Consider the following 8,606-nt stretch of genomic DNA (forward strand, 5'->3'; position numbering starts at 1 on the left):
GAAGGGGAGGATGCCCCCCCCCCACCACCCCCAACCTCTTTTTCCATTTTATTTTTTATTCTTCACCAAGGGACTGAGCAAGCGGAGCTTCTCAGCATTGAAGGGCTGTTGACTTAAGGCCATTTTTATCTGCAAGTGTATTTTACCCTTTGAGGTACGCTCCAGGAGACATGCCCAAAACTGTGGCTTGGTACGTAGGTCGATTGAAAGGTCACGGCTCAGCTTACATCGGGTACAGTAACTAAACAAACAACAGCTTTTCTGGGGTGTAAATGGGGATGGATTTGAAACCAAATGAAAACTTGCTTCTATTTGAAACTCTACAAACTGTACTCTCTGAAAATGGAGCTCTGGCTTTGTTTGACTGTATGATCACGTGACAAAAATGCAGCATCTAGCCCAGGGGTTGGGAACCTATGGCTCGCGAGCCAGGTATGGCTCTTTTGATGATTGCATCTTGCTCGCAGATTTAGGCCCTTCAGACAAAACATATTACAACATGTTTTAATCCTGCCATCAATTTTCACGGCTAAATCCTGTTCAGGGCTGCAGGAGCAACTGTCCATTGTTTTAATAGTATAATAGCCTACGGGTAAACGCCCTCTTTAGAATTGCTCAGAAGCTGAAGAGCAACTGTCCATTGTTTTAGTTTGATAATAGCCTCCAGGTAAACGCCCACTTTTGAATCCCTTCGACAAGGAAGATGGCGAAAAAAAAAAGACGATTATTGTACATTTCAGAATGAATGGACCTAAGAATTCGCCTTTGTGGAGGGAGCAGGTTCTGCGGTGTGTCTAATTTGCAATGACAAAATTGCATCGATGAAACGGTGCAATGTAAAGCCGCACTTCGATACGCGCCATGCTACCTTTGCATCAAAAAACCCTGCAGGAGACAGCGGAAAGAAAGCGTGCTAAGAGCTACTGAGCAAGGTGCAAGCAAGCCAGCAGCAATTCCGCGTATGGACCCAGCAAGGTGATCATAATACCGCAAGCTTTGCTGGATCTTTAGTAATAATGAGGAACGGAAAACCATTCACAGATAGCGAGTATGCTTAAACGTTCATGAAAAAACTTCAACCCGAAGATCAGCTGATTCTCAAAACTTGGAACGCGCCTCCTGTTACATGTCGAGTATTGGTGCATTGACCATGTTTGGATCTACGTATGCATGTGAGCAGCCATTCTCACATCTTAAAAACATCAAGAACAATCCACGATCACATTTAACGGATGAAAGTCTCAACGATTACATGAAGCTTAACTTCACCAAGTACCAACCAGACTACAAAGACATCTGTAAATCCATGCAGCACCAAAAGTCGCATTAATGGTGAGTAATATAACATTATTTTAAAAAATAAATTCAGAGGCTTATTATACTGACATTTAGTTGAATTTATTTTTAAAATATAGTATATATATATTATATTTTATTATATATATATCATATTTTATTATATGTATATTATATTTTATTATATATATTCTGACTGAAACAAATTTCCAAATATTTTGCTTTTATCGCTCTCTTAGTCAAAAAGATTCCAGACATTGTTGAGCGACGAGCAGTCGCCATCATTAACCAGTTCGAATGTCACAAAAAGATGAATTGTTTGATTTTTTTTGGGGCATGTTTTTACCAAAAGTTCAATTTAATGCCAAATTGCTTGTTGAGACGTCAAGGCGCCGCAATAGTTTGATGCTCATATTTTAAATATGTCATTGTGAGTTTCCATGTGTCTTACTGTGCTCATGAAATATTTCATCAAAACAGCCAAGTATTGTTCGAGCACGTTTCCACCTAAGCCTGTCCAAAAATATGTCAGTTTTGTAATGCCAAAGCTGAGTTTGGTGTCCGTTACCATGACGACTACTTGTTCAGCCCAAGTCTCAAATAGCAAAATTTGAAATGAATAGGTATTTTTTCAAAATGACAGTGTCACCTAGTGGACTGGCATGTATATGACAGATTTTCTACTTTTTTGCATCTTGTCTGTACGTAAAATCTTTCCAAAAAAAGCAAACAGAAAAAGACACAAAACAGCATGAGGTAAAGAGGAGAATTCCGATCGGTGCTTCCGGCTTTGTGGAAGCCCATTTTGAAACCACTTTGAAACCTTAGCCACCCGGAGATCAGAAATAGAATTATTGACGGCATGAGTTCTTAGAGCTCACACATAAGCGACAGAGGGGGGCATCCCCAAGCTGTGTGCTCATTAATTTTACATCAGGAGAAAAATCACATTCTGCCGGCTCTTTTTAGTGTTACCGGGTCGTGCTGTTGTTGTATAATAATTCTTTTCATGTGTCGCCAAGTGCAGGACACGTAATTCCCCGTCTTCCTTCCCTCCTATTTACTCGCATTAGCCATGCGGCTGATCCCGTCGGCAGTCTGCTCGTTAAATGACACCATGCAAATGTACGAAGGCGTCGAGCGACTCCGCCTTGGCAAGCAGGTAGGCTTCGGGGAGCGCCGGCATCCCATAATGACTATTAGCTGGATTTCACAGCTTGCTTGTGATCTGCTGCAACGACAGGAGGGGGGAAGCCCCAAGAAGGATGGGTGTGCCAGCATCCCTTCTTTAATAAGTCACATGTGGGCCACAAACACAAAAGAAGATCAGGCATTGTCAGGAAGTTTGAAAAGGCGCCATTCAAGTCCAGTTTGCCCTTCGAAAAGTGCCCTCACGAGTTCTTCCAATGGTTTGTTGGAAGGATTTTGTCATTGCTGAGGTTCTAACTAGCTGGAAGCACACGTACATGCTTATAGTGTCATTTTTCCCCCAGAAACAAACCAATACATAACATGCCATTTAAATGTATTTACATTGTCCAAAACATACTTGGCGTACAAAATATTTCATTTTATTCTTTATTTGCAATTGTATTCTAGAGCCTTTAGTTCATTACAGTACTGGAAAATACTTGCTTTTTAGAATTTAGTCACAATCTGTGGGTGAAAGAATGAATAAATAAATAAACAAGCAGGGCAGAGAAACTTTAATCAATTTAAACTTTAATTAATTTAGAAATAATGCTCAAACCCCAGATTATTTTAATTCTTGATTTAAACCTTTTATCAATTTTGACATTCGTGATATAGATAATGCTTTATTTTGATAATGCGAAAATTATATACAAACCAATTTTAGACACTTGAATCCCCACACCATCCTAATGAACTCAACAGCTTTTTAATTTTTTTTTCAATAAGTACATTTTATTTAAATATGCATATCATATATTGAATTTGAATGTATTTTACATTTTGTTTTTCATTTATCATTGTATTAATTGCCACTAATAATAAATATATGGAACACATTCAAAACATTGCTATATATACAGGAATGATTTCACTTGTGCAATGAGAGGGAAAGCCTGAGAACAAACACAAAGCAAGGACATGGCGTCAACAGAAAGTTGGAGTCCATCTTGCCCTTGAAAAAAATGCCCAGACTTAGAATGACTAAAAACCCTGATTAGATTTGCCTCGTTATTCCTTCCGCTGATTGAGTTATGTCTAACTGAATGGAGGACCTGTTTTCATATTCCGGTGGCCCGCCGGCACAATGGAAACGGACATTTTATAGCCGAAATGATCATTTCGGCGTATTATGAACGCATAATATATCCTTATCTCCGCTTCACCTCGGAGTCATCTCGGACGTATTGTGGCACTGCTCGCTGCTGTCGTACAAGTTCATTTAGATTGCAGCTACAGCGTTAAAGAGCGATCTTGTAAAAGCTTTTCACAAAGAACCACCCCGTTTTTTTTTTTATCACTGATATAGTAATTTCACTTCATCAGTCACTTGTGACTAAAAATACATCAGGGATTAGCTCCTCGGCCGAGGCGGCTTTGATAACATAATGGCAGCCGCTTGCAGTCATCTGATATGTGCAGAGTACACATGCAGTAATACCACGGGGCAGAGAGTGCGATCCGTCTCGTGAAAATGACGTGTCTTGGCTTTTTAATTCCTTTGTCGGAGCGTTTTGCAAAGATGAAAACACACGCGCCCGCGTTTCCACTTATTAGCTCTGGTCCTTGAGGGCAAAATGACAAGAGGTTACTGGAAGACTATGTGTTTAATTAATTGAAAAAATGCTTAAATTGCTTTTACAGTTGTTATTGGGGGGTGGTAGGGAATAAAAATGTGAATCTGTGTTGCCAGTGCTCTGTAATTAGCACCCGCGGGAATTAAATATTTAGCATTAGCTACGTTGTAGCGCGCGGGACACAGATTCCTTGTTTTAACTCTGAAAATCGAGCCTGTGTGTGTGTCTGTGTGTGTATGTGTGCGTGTGTGTGTGTGGACAGCTGTGCAAAAGAGGGGAACGGTGAGACTTCCCCCCCTAGCGCCATCCGGGGGTCCTTCCACATCACATGTGTAAGAGATATGGCAGTTGTACTCCCGAGGGCCGCGGCGTTACTCCTGACTATTTAGTTTTCTAATTAGGCTGAAGGCCTTCGTCCACGCCTGCCACCGCCGCGGCAGCCAAAAGGGAATTTCCTCTCATACGTGTCAAAAGGCAAAGAGAGAGCCAAAGACAAAAAATTAGAGAGGAATGTGCAGTGAGAGGACTCGAGGGCTTTTGTTTACAGACTTTAATTACATGTTTGCTCAATATAGCGACTCCACTGCAGTGTTAACGATGTGTGACGGCGGATGGCAAACTTTTGGAAATGACTTTTTTTATTTTTTTTAAGCCTCTTTGGTCAAGCAGACCGCTCGGAGACGTCAGCTGTTGGTTTTGTCGGCTTGCGTCAGGTTACCCACTAATGAGCCAAAATAAGGGTTATCCCAACTTTGTAAGACCCTGATCTTTTGTCCACGCTCGGGGATTTAGGCTCAAAGTTAAACGGGAAGGTGTGTTATTGGACTTCAACTCCATTCCAAAGAGCGTTGAAAGTCATTAAAAGCTCTCGTTTCAATTTTAAACCCCATAGAGCCGCCATTGAAATGGACACCATGGATTAGTCACTCAAGAGAGAGACGATAAACAAAATCACCTATTTAAGGGGGTGCCTATTATGGAGATTGACTGCCTCCACCAGTGAAAATAAAAAAAATATATATATTTTCTTAGTTGTGGTTTGCGTCTGCTTCGTAGTTTACTTCAATTAATGCAACATTTTTTACATGTGACCCCAATAAGCTAAACCTGAGCCAAAGTCTCTGTCTCTTAAAATTCGAAAGGAATAATTCAATTAACATAACAACATGGTTGCACTGTGTTACTTGTTTTGACACAACGTTGTCTGGCATGGCTCAAGCACTTCAGAGTGTTTCAAATCCATGTTTCAGGGGATTATTTAAAGCTCAGAGAATTGGGATGGGAGGTGGCAATGAAAAAAAAATCCAAGCGGAAAATTAGCGCCCATTCAACTTCAGGCAATATTTTTCTCCAGAGGCCAATATGTTAATTAAAGGAGCTCAATCCCCAGATTATTTTTTCCATCTAAAGTCTGCGCTGAATTTTCAGCAATTCGAAGCCACTCAAGGTGGCCACTGAGGGGGAAAATGGGCAACTATTGAAAATATTTCAAAATAAACCATGCAATGAAATATTTTTCAGTACTAAATCACACTTCTTGGTCTCCCTGACAGTCACTAGCGTCATGTCGCTGTCATAAAAAGCACCTTGGCTGGACGCAGCGCGTCCCGGGGAAATTTTGCGGCTTGACGCCGACCATCCTGGTCCGTCTCGTCAGCGACAACAATAACCTCCATTCCTTCTAACTTGTCTTTACATTCCCAAGCAAAACAAAATAAGAAGCTTCGACACTGTTGAGTAATTTGCGTTCCCAAGATGATGCAGCTCATCTGGCCTCAATGTGGCCTCGACAGGCTGATTTTCAGACACAAGTGTCTATTTAAAAAAGCACTGGCACACTACTTGCATCATGCAACAGAACCTCCTCTGTAAAATTTTACAATTAGTAAAAACAAAATCAAAAAAATTCAGTGATAACTTCTAAAAAAGGGAATAGCTTATGTTAGTTTCATGAAATTAATAATGTGAACAAGTGCAACCAATAGTTTAAATAGTCTGAATGCATTTGTTATATCTTTTGACTCTGTTAGCCAGATGCTGAGCTGCACTGTAGTTGTTTACAGAGTACCTGTGTGGCTACAAGGCAAGAAACTCTACAATACTGAAAGTCCCATACTGAAAAACAACAACAATTGCAGCGTGTTTGAGGGCCTTTGTGCGGCTAGCAAAACTGCACAAGCTATAGTTAAAAAAATCAAATACCGAATAAAACAGTGGGGCTCTGCTTAAATTGCCGTAAATTTATAATCGGAACTGGGATCCACATGGCAAGAAATGTTTTATAGCAGCAACGGTCTTTTCATTTTTAGATTTCCTATTGGAGCACCTGTCATCTATTTTTCTTGGCAAGGGCACACCCCAGTGCCAGGTCTACTTTCTTGTGTGTGTGCGTTGTCCATGTGTATATGTGTGTGTGTTTCTTTTTACATGTGTGTATAAGATGAAACAGCCGACAAGGAGCCAGAGTGATCACACAGACAGACAGGGTGAGTGACAGACAATACCTGCTGTAAAATTCCCTCACATCTCCCCCTGATCTGTATTCACATAGCTCGCCTGTTTCCGCCGCCGCAAAACCTGAGCCCACACCGCCGCCTAGATCTTTTTGGCGCGCCGCCCCGTTTACTTTCATTCGTTTTATTTCTCTCGGCTTTGCACCCGTGAAAACATATTTGCTAGCTTTTCTTCCTAAGCGACGGAAAAGGCTCATTTATGCTCATTTTTCTGTCACGCTCCTTACGGATGCATCGCAAGTGTTGCAGTATCACCAGAAAACCATAGGGGCAGTGTTGACGTTTGAGGTGAGGTAATTTTACAGAAATGATAGATACCACTGAAAAAGATGGCGGTAGTTAACAAGTCATACAGATCACCACCACTTTATTTTTGAGACACTTTTTATGACAGTGCTCTCTATTTTCACATTTTATTGGGCCAGTAAAAATTACTGCCATTGGCCCAGCAGTAATGTTGGCATGAGAAAGGCCTGTCTCCCTAAACAGGGTAATTTTGGGTAGGGAAAAAAAAAAAAAAAACACCAACAATCAGGACACACCAGATGATGAGAAATTTTCAAAATTCCAGCTTCACTGACTTCTGTGTGAAAGGCAAAGCCAATGGCCAGAAATTAGCTTTAGCACTGATGCTAACTGTTTAACAATGTTAACTATGATGAGCCATTTTTGGAACCTGTACGAAAAAGACTTTTGTTCTCTCTTTTGCACTATTTATACAGAACACTTAAAAGTGTGGCCAAGACAGCTCATTTCTCGATTTTTGCCTTCCCTCCTACATGACTGACTCTTGTCCTAAAACTTCTCGAAAACCCAGGCGGTGTGACGAGACACCCGAAGGACACCGCGACACAGCAGTGGCTCAAAGTAGATTAGGTTTGTTGTGCTAGATCTGGGTTTCAGGTTTGACTTCAGTAATGTGTCGTTTAATTTCTCCGGGAATTGTTTTGACAAAACAAGTTAACGTTAAAACAACAAGGAAAAAGAAATCTCTGCGTGTGTTTCTTCCCATGCTCATGTGAAGCGCATGTCAGTCATCAGCGAGGTGTTACAGCAAATGTGACATCAGAACCCTGGAGGGCTTGCACTCTGTGAGAGGCTTTTTGATATGATTTCTGTGAACTGAGAGTTTAACGGAAAAAGAAAGGCAGCTGCCGGCGTCTCTGTTGTCGGAGAGAACGGAGGAAGAATAAACTCTACACAAACACTGGAGGTGAAACAAAAGGTGCTTTCAGCGAATCGCTATCACGGTGGCTGTCAGTTGAGGTAAAAGCCGGGACGGCTGACGGTAAATTACACTTTTACTGTGACAAAGGTAATTACGCCGACATTGGGGAACACGGATGAAGACGTGTTTGTCTGCCATGATTACACTCGCAATCATTCTGTGATTGTAAAACGGAGCCGTGTTTTTGTTTGATTGACCTAACCTGTTGAAACCGATTTGCGATGTCGCGCCGTGAACGCAACCTCATCAACTGCTGTTGTGCAATCATTGAAATCATTTACAAATCTTCTGAAAATGTTTTCACAAACATTTGAAATGATTTCTTCAGAAATTATTCATCTTTTGTTGCCTGCCTATTTCTGACATTGCCCGCCATGCTGCATGCTAGCATCCGTGCCGGAGGATCTGCTTTAAGACACGAGGCCCGACAATGAAAGAAATCGAGCCGATCTTTAAACTGGCTCATCTCAGGAAGGAGGCGATGATGCCCACAGCGGCCAGAGATTGATGGATTCAGGGGCAACCCAAGTGGCCCGGTCTTTGAAGTCATCCACGCGAGCGGGAATTGATATATCAGTTTAAGCCCTGGAACCCCTGATGAGGTTAATGTGATAGCCTCGATGTTAGCCGCACACGCATCCAGGTCAACCCCGGGCTTTGCAGCAATGGAGTTTTTGTTGCCCATCAAACAGTGGATTTAAACCTTAAGGCTGCACCTTCATCACCAGTCGGAGATTTATTTGGAAAGGTTTGTGAAAGTCTCAACCCCTCCTCCCAAAATGTCTCCGTGCCTCGTCTCCA

The sequence above is a fragment of the Syngnathus typhle genome, linkage group LG4 (genome assembly GCF_033458585.1).
Source record: "Syngnathus typhle isolate RoL2023-S1 ecotype Sweden linkage group LG4, RoL_Styp_1.0, whole genome shotgun sequence".
Classification (NCBI taxonomy): domain Eukaryota; kingdom Metazoa; phylum Chordata; class Actinopteri; order Syngnathiformes; family Syngnathidae; genus Syngnathus; species Syngnathus typhle.